A 7,290-nucleotide genomic window follows, 5' to 3' on the forward strand; every position below is an offset into this window, starting at 1 on the left:
AAAAGAAAAATTTGAAACAGGGTAATAGGAGATATAAAAATGTTGTAAACATCTTTCTTTTTTGTTGTGGTAAGGTGAATTGCGTATATATTTTTATTTTTAGGAAAAAGTATAGAATTCTAGCACATTTTGAATAGTAAATCTTCCATATTGTGTTGATCACTAATGTACCTGCATGGTTACTCTTCTTAAACAATTAATGAGGGTTGTGTTAACACGGCAGCTGCAGGGGAAATGTAATATTACATGATGGCCATTCAAATGAATGGCCGTCCATGTAATTCGTGGACAGCTCATGTCCATCAGAGCAGGACCAACTCTTTGAGAGCAGCTCTCTATTTCGGCTTTATGACGTCCATATACCCCAATATGGCATATGAACAGGCGTTGTCTTCATGAGACAACCCCTTTAATGGAAATCACTGAAACCTACTCGTGAATAAGAGCTTGGTGATAAGTGGGATATCCCATACAAGTTGACTTTTATGAGATGTTTGATTGTACAAATGGTGTGTGAACATAGTAGATTTTATGAAAGACTTCCTCATGAAAACATGTAACACTTGCCAAGCAAAGGATAAAGCAACAAATTAATTTAAAAGGTATATGTCTGCAGTTTTGAGCTTTCAAAACTGATGAGAGTATTATATAAAGTTTGAGGAGAGCAGTGTAACTAACCTGCAGGGCCGTACATACCATGGAGACAAACCATGTGAATGCTATGGGGCACTTGGAGAGTCGGGACCAGTTCTGGGTGATCCTATACCATTTGTTATTGGGTGGAAAGAACCTGTGCAGGAGTCCTCTCTCGACAGGGGGTAGGAAATTGGCCTATGGGTCATAAAAAGGGCTTAGAGGCCCTTCTGTCCTGGATGGTAAAAATTAGCATCTAAATGGCAGTAGCATTTTAATCTTTGCTATGGAACCCCCTCTTTTCTATGTAGCTGGGGGGCAGGTGGGTCATGTGATCCAGACACAACTAGCAGGAAGGTAGGGGGCGCCGACGCTCTTCCCGGGGCTCCCTCTAGAAGCGGAAGCCCCGGCCAGTGTGTTGCAGACACTTTGGCCGGGGATTCCGCTCCTAGAGGTAGCCTCTGATGTCACTGTCCATATATGGACAATGACGTTAGGGGCTCCTCCAGGTGAGCAATTCCTGGCTAGAGCGTTGGCAACGCTCTGGCTGGGGATTCTATTCCTAGAGAAGCCCCTGATGTCACTATCCATATATGGACAGTGACGTTAGGGGCTCCTCCAGGAGCGGAATCACTGGCCAGAGCGTTGCCGACCCTCTGGCTGAGGATTCCGCTCCTAGATCTTCAAGTGGGATGTGTGGCAGTGTCTACAAGGGGGTGTTTGGCACTATCTACAGGGGGCTGTGTGGCACTATCTACAAGAGGGCTGTCTGGCACTATCTACTAGGGGGTAAGTGTGGCAGTATCTACAAGGGGGGTGTGGCACTATCTACTAGGGGTGAGTGTGGCAATATCTACAGGGGTGTGTGTGTGGCACTATCTACAAGTGGGGTGTCTGGCACTATTTACTAGACGGCTGTGTGGCTTTATCTACAAGGATGTGTGTTGCACTACTAGGGGGAGTTTGGCTAGATCTACAGGGGTGTGTCTGGCACTATCTACTAGGCGGCGAGTATGGCAGTATCTTCAAGGGGAGTGTGTGGCACTGTCTACAAGAGGGGGGCTGTGTGGCAATAGCTACAGCGGGCTTTGTGGTACTATCTACAAAGGGGCTGTGTGGCAGTATCTACAAGGCGAGTGTTTGGCACTATCTACAGGGGGCTTTGTGGCACTGTCTACAAGGGGGCTGTCTGGCACTATCTACTAGGCGGTAAGTGTGGCAATATCTACAGGATGTGTATGTGTGGGGCTGTCTGGCACTAACTACTAGGGGGTAAGTGTGGCAGTATCTACAAGGGGGTATGGCACTATCTACTAGGGGTGTGTGTGCCACTATCTACTAGGGGGAGTGTGGCACTATCTACAGAGGGGTGTCTGGCACTATCTACTAGAGGGTTATTATGGCAGTATCTACAAGGGGGGTGTAGCACTGTCTACAAGAGGGGGGCTGTGTGGCACTATCTACAGGGGGCTGTTTGGCACTATTTGCAAGGGGCAGTGTGTGACACTATCTACATGTGGGTGTGTGGTACTATCTACAAGGGGGCTGTGTGGCACTATCTACAAGGGGGCTGTGTGGCAGTATCTATAAGGGGTGTTTGGCACTATCTACAGGGGACTGTGTGGCAGTATCTACAAAGAGGGTGTGTAGGCACTATCTACAGGGGGCTGTGTGGCACTATCTACAAGAGGAGGCTGTTCATTATTTCACCATGACCGTGAAACCTACACAGTCCTCGGGACTGTGCTCATGTTCAGTGCTCCGGACTGTCTTCACTGAAATCTCTCAGCACCTACCTTCCATTAGAATGTAGATATCTCCGTGATGCAACTTGCATGACCAACACCACAGGGGTAGCTATGCTGCTCTTCCCGTCCTGTATATGGCACTTTCAGCAGTATTGGGGGCTCAAAACTGCTGACAGTTCAGTATTTTGTGTGAAATTACCTTTTCATAATATATGGAATAATGTATCCCCCTACTGCAAATTCAATGAATATTAGCAGTTACCAAGGGGTTATCTGAGGTATGTATTTTGTTCTATTACACTATGCGGTCTGTGTATTATGTTATCCCCCTGCTGCTGCCGCTGCTGCTGCCGCTGCTGCTGCTGAAAACCTCCTTTTAAAGAGGGAGGGAGCATTACATTCATCAGTGTCTGACACAGTAGTAGGAACTTTCTGCAAAATCTGTAACAGACCGCTTCTATTTAGCGCCACTCATTTATGTATAATTGTCAGGCTCTTGCATAGGAATGTGATGTTTATACAAATAGTATTTACTGACATGTCAATTGAAATTTCCATTAACGTGTATTAAAATAAAAATAAAGTAATAATATTAATAACCTATGATCACCATCTTTGGACTGAGGTTGCTTGGGCCCACCAGAGGAACTGGACCATGTGCATCGCTTAAAGAGAACCTTTCACCTGCCCACACATTTGCAGTTGAGTGCAGCATGTATTAGGCAGGGCTACACAACTCTTTAAAACATTTTCCTACCCTCCTCCGTTATTTAGATATCGGTGGCGATATATTTTGCACCCGATATTTAAATAACCCCCTGAACTGTCAATGGGGCATGTAATTGGCAAGGGGGTGTGTAACATTGCTGTGACACTGTCTAATCAGCTACGGACTGTGCCACAGCAAGTGTGGAGTTGTTCAGATAGCACTAGTTTTTCTCAGGTGCTCAGAATAGGGTTCCAACCCAGTTGAAGAAATAGAAAGAATTGTATTTGGCACACTCTTGGAAAGGTAAAGTGAATTTATTTAGATTTTTTTATCGTAATGCCAGTGGCTATATGTACAACGTTTTGATCGTGAGACCTTCATCGGGCACTAGAGAAACATATACATGTAATTTAGTATAATATAAAGATTCCATAAACAAATACAGGATGTATAATATACAGATTAACATTGAAATGCATTACAAAGTGTTGGTACAAGACAGAGATATGTACAACATTGGGTAATATAAAAAAGCCACAGCAAGAGCTGGAGAAGGGAGAGTGTGTGTGCGCACGCTCTCACTCACTCTTCAGCTCTCGGCAGACAAGGACAAGACTATGTGATCTATCGCGAGAGATCACACAGTCTTGTCTGCCGAGAGCTGAAGAGTGAGTGCGTGCGCGCGCACAGCTCCGATCTGCGCGCACCTGCGCACCTCCCTCCAGCTCTTGCTATGGCACTGTCCATAGCTGATTGGACAGTGTCACAGCAATGTTACATGCCCCCTTGCCAATTACATGCCCTCCTTGACAGTTCGGGAGGCTATTTAAATATCGGTCGCCAAATATAACGGCACCGATATATAAATAACGGAGGAGGGTAGGAAAAAAATGTAAAGTGCCCCAGGGTTTGTGCAGCCCTGCCTAAGACATGCTGCACTCAGCTGCACATGTATGGGCAGGTGAAAGGTGCTCTTTAACTGGGGAAGAGATGGCACCAGGATGTATTATAGGAAGAAGGTAGTGTGATGCTGTAGGCAATGTCCTGCTGGGTCCAGGCATTCATGTACCACCTACCTTAACATTGTTGCAGACCAAGTACACACCTTCATGGTAATGGTATTCCCTAAGAGCAGTGGTCTCTTTCAGCAGGATAATGCGTCCTGCCACACAGAAAAATTGTTCAGGAATGGCAGTGTGCTTTAAGAAAACATATGCAATAGCAAACACGCTAGGTGACCTATATGGAATTAGACATGGAAATGCAAAACTGTGTAATATCACATGTGACAGAAGGTTAGATGATGAACTTCATAGATCAAAAATGTACCAATGAAAAAAGGTTGTAGCAAGACCTGGTCACCTCATTTTGTTGGTAAGTAGCAGAGAATAGCTCCATACATACACCGCGTTCCAAATTATTATGCAAATGTTATTTTTCGCTGATTTTCCTAAATAGTCAATGCAAATGACAGTCAGTATAATCTTCAAGCCATCAACCATTGGAGTTTAATGCAAATTTTATCTAACAAATCTCCTAATGATAACAGATTTTTTTTTTAGAAGTAAAAAACTAAAAATGCTCTGTTTCACATTATTATGCACAACAGAGATCAAAACATTTGAAAGGTTGTAACGAGAACTAAAATGGCAATTTTTTGAATTTGCAGCATCAGGAGGTCATATTTACAGAAATCAAAAGCTCTTTCAATCAAAAAAAACTTTACAGGCCAAGTTACATGTTAACATAGGACCCCTTCTTTGATATCACCTTCACAATTCTTGCATCCATTGAATTTGTGAGTATTTGGACAGTTTCTGCTTGAATATCTTTGCAGGATGTCAGAATAGCCTCCCAGAGCTTCTGTTTTGATGTGAACTGCCTCCCACCCTCATAGCTATTTTGCTTGAGGATGCTCCAAAGGTTCTCAATAGGGTTGAGGGCAGGAGAACATGTGGGCCACACCATGAGTTTCTCTCCTTTTATGCCCATAGCAGCCAATGACACAGAGGTATTCTTTGCAGCATGAGATGGTGCATTGTCATGCATGAAGATAATTTTACTACGTTCTTCTTTTTGTACCACGGAAGAAAGTGGTCAGTCATAAACTCTACGTACTTTGCAGAGGTCATTTTCACACCGTCAGGGACCCTAAAGGGGCCTACCAGCTCTCTCCCCATGATTCCAGCCCAAAACATGACTCCGCCACCTCCTTGCTGACGTCACAGCCTTGTTGGGACATGGTGGCCATTCACAAACCATCCACTACTCCATCCATCTGGACCATCCAGGGTTGAACGGCACTAATCAGTAAACAACACGGTTTGAAAATTAGTCTTCATGTATTTCTGAGCCCACTGCAACCGTTTCTACTTGTGAGCATTGTTTAGGGGTGGCCGAATAATAGCTTTATGCACACTTGCAAACCTCTGAAGGATCCTACACCTTGAGGTTCGCGGGACTCCAGAGGCACCAGCGGCTTCAAATACCTGTTTGCTGCTTTGCAATGGCATTTTAGCAGCTGCTCTCCTAATCCTATTAATTTGTCTGGCAGAAACATTCCTCATTATGCCTTTATCTGAACGAACCCGTCTGTGCTCTGAATCAGCCACAAATCTTTTCACAGTACGATGATCACGCTTACGTTTTCTTGAAATATCCAATGTTTTCATACCTTGTCCAAGGTATTGCAGTATTTCACGCTTTTTCTTTCCCATATTGCTTGAAACCTGTGGCCTGCTTAATAATGTGGCCTGCTGAAGGAACGTCCTTCTTAAGTAGTTTTCCTTTGATTGGGCACACCTGGCAAACTAATTATCACAGGTGTCTGAGATTGATTACAATGATCCAAAGAGCCCTAAGACACAATACCATCCATGAGTTTCATTGAAAAACTAATAATTAAATGTTTATGACACTTAAATCCAATGTGCATAATAATTTGGAACACGGTGTATATATGGCACCCCACTGAGTCTTTATGGCAGTGCATGGAGTCTGCGCAACTTTCTGACACAAGGAGAAGCTACTTCTGGTTAGATATGTTAGCTCCTTTGGGGCGAATATCTTGGTCTCTCAGTAAAAAGATTTGTCTGTATGCACTATAACTCCTTTGCTCTACATCTCTCAATACATTTTAGACAACCCTCTCCTGTCAGACAAAAGAATATTAACTATAAACGTATATGCCTATAATCAGAAGAAAGGCAAAGAAACATCTTTATCATTTAAAGGGTAATTTTTAATGCAAAAAAAATAATAAAAAATGGAAAATCATAGCTTATTTCTGTTATGTTTTGTTATTAAATGGGGAGTGGTGAGATGATAACAGCCTGAAAATTAAGGCACATTTAGACACATAAGAAAGTCAACCAGTAGAGCAGTGGTAGTAACATAAAACACTTCAGAACGATTTCCCTTACGTCCTACAGCAGCACAATCATGGGGTATTTCTGCCCCTGTGTGCTAGTAGGACAGATGGAATTTTTAATTTAAACCTAATATTCCAGAGTCCCCTCCCTACATAAGGACATCCAGACCCTCCTACCATGTGTTTTTTTTCTGTCCTGTGGACTTGGACAAGATGGGTTTGCACTGTTTGTTTGCTTTGCATTGTGTTACTGCTTTCATTTGTTAGGGTATGTGCACACACAAACTCAAAAATTTCTGAAAATACGGAGCTGTTCTCAAGGGAAAACAGCTTCTGATTTTCAGATGTTTTTTAAGTTACTCGCGGTTTTCGCAGCGTTTTTTATGGACGTTTTTGGAGCTATTTTCAATAGAGTCAATGAAAAACGGCTCCAAAAACGTCCCAAGAAGTGACCTGCGCTTCTATTTCGCGGCCGTTTTTTTTTTAAAAAAAAAAAGGGGCGCGTAAAAAAACGGTTCACCGGAACAGAACACAGTTTTTCCCATTGAAATCAATGGGCAGATGTTTGGAGGCGTTCTGAACATACCCTCACGCTGAACTTCCTAGATTCCTGGGAGGCGTACAAAGGGTGTTTTAACCCTATGCAATCTGGAAACGGCTGATGCAGTCTGCTATTAAGGCTGGGTTCCCACGTAGTGTTAACGCCGCAGAATTTCCGTAACAGAAAACCCGCTGCAGAAAATATAAAATCCGCAGCGTTTTCTGGGGTATCTACTGTTGCATTTTTCTAGCAGAAAATGCTGCATAAACGCAGGATAGGTGCGGATTTT

Source organism: Rhinoderma darwinii, chromosome 11 (assembly GCF_050947455.1).
Source record: "Rhinoderma darwinii isolate aRhiDar2 chromosome 11, aRhiDar2.hap1, whole genome shotgun sequence".
NCBI lineage: Eukaryota > Metazoa > Chordata > Amphibia > Anura > Rhinodermatidae > Rhinoderma > Rhinoderma darwinii.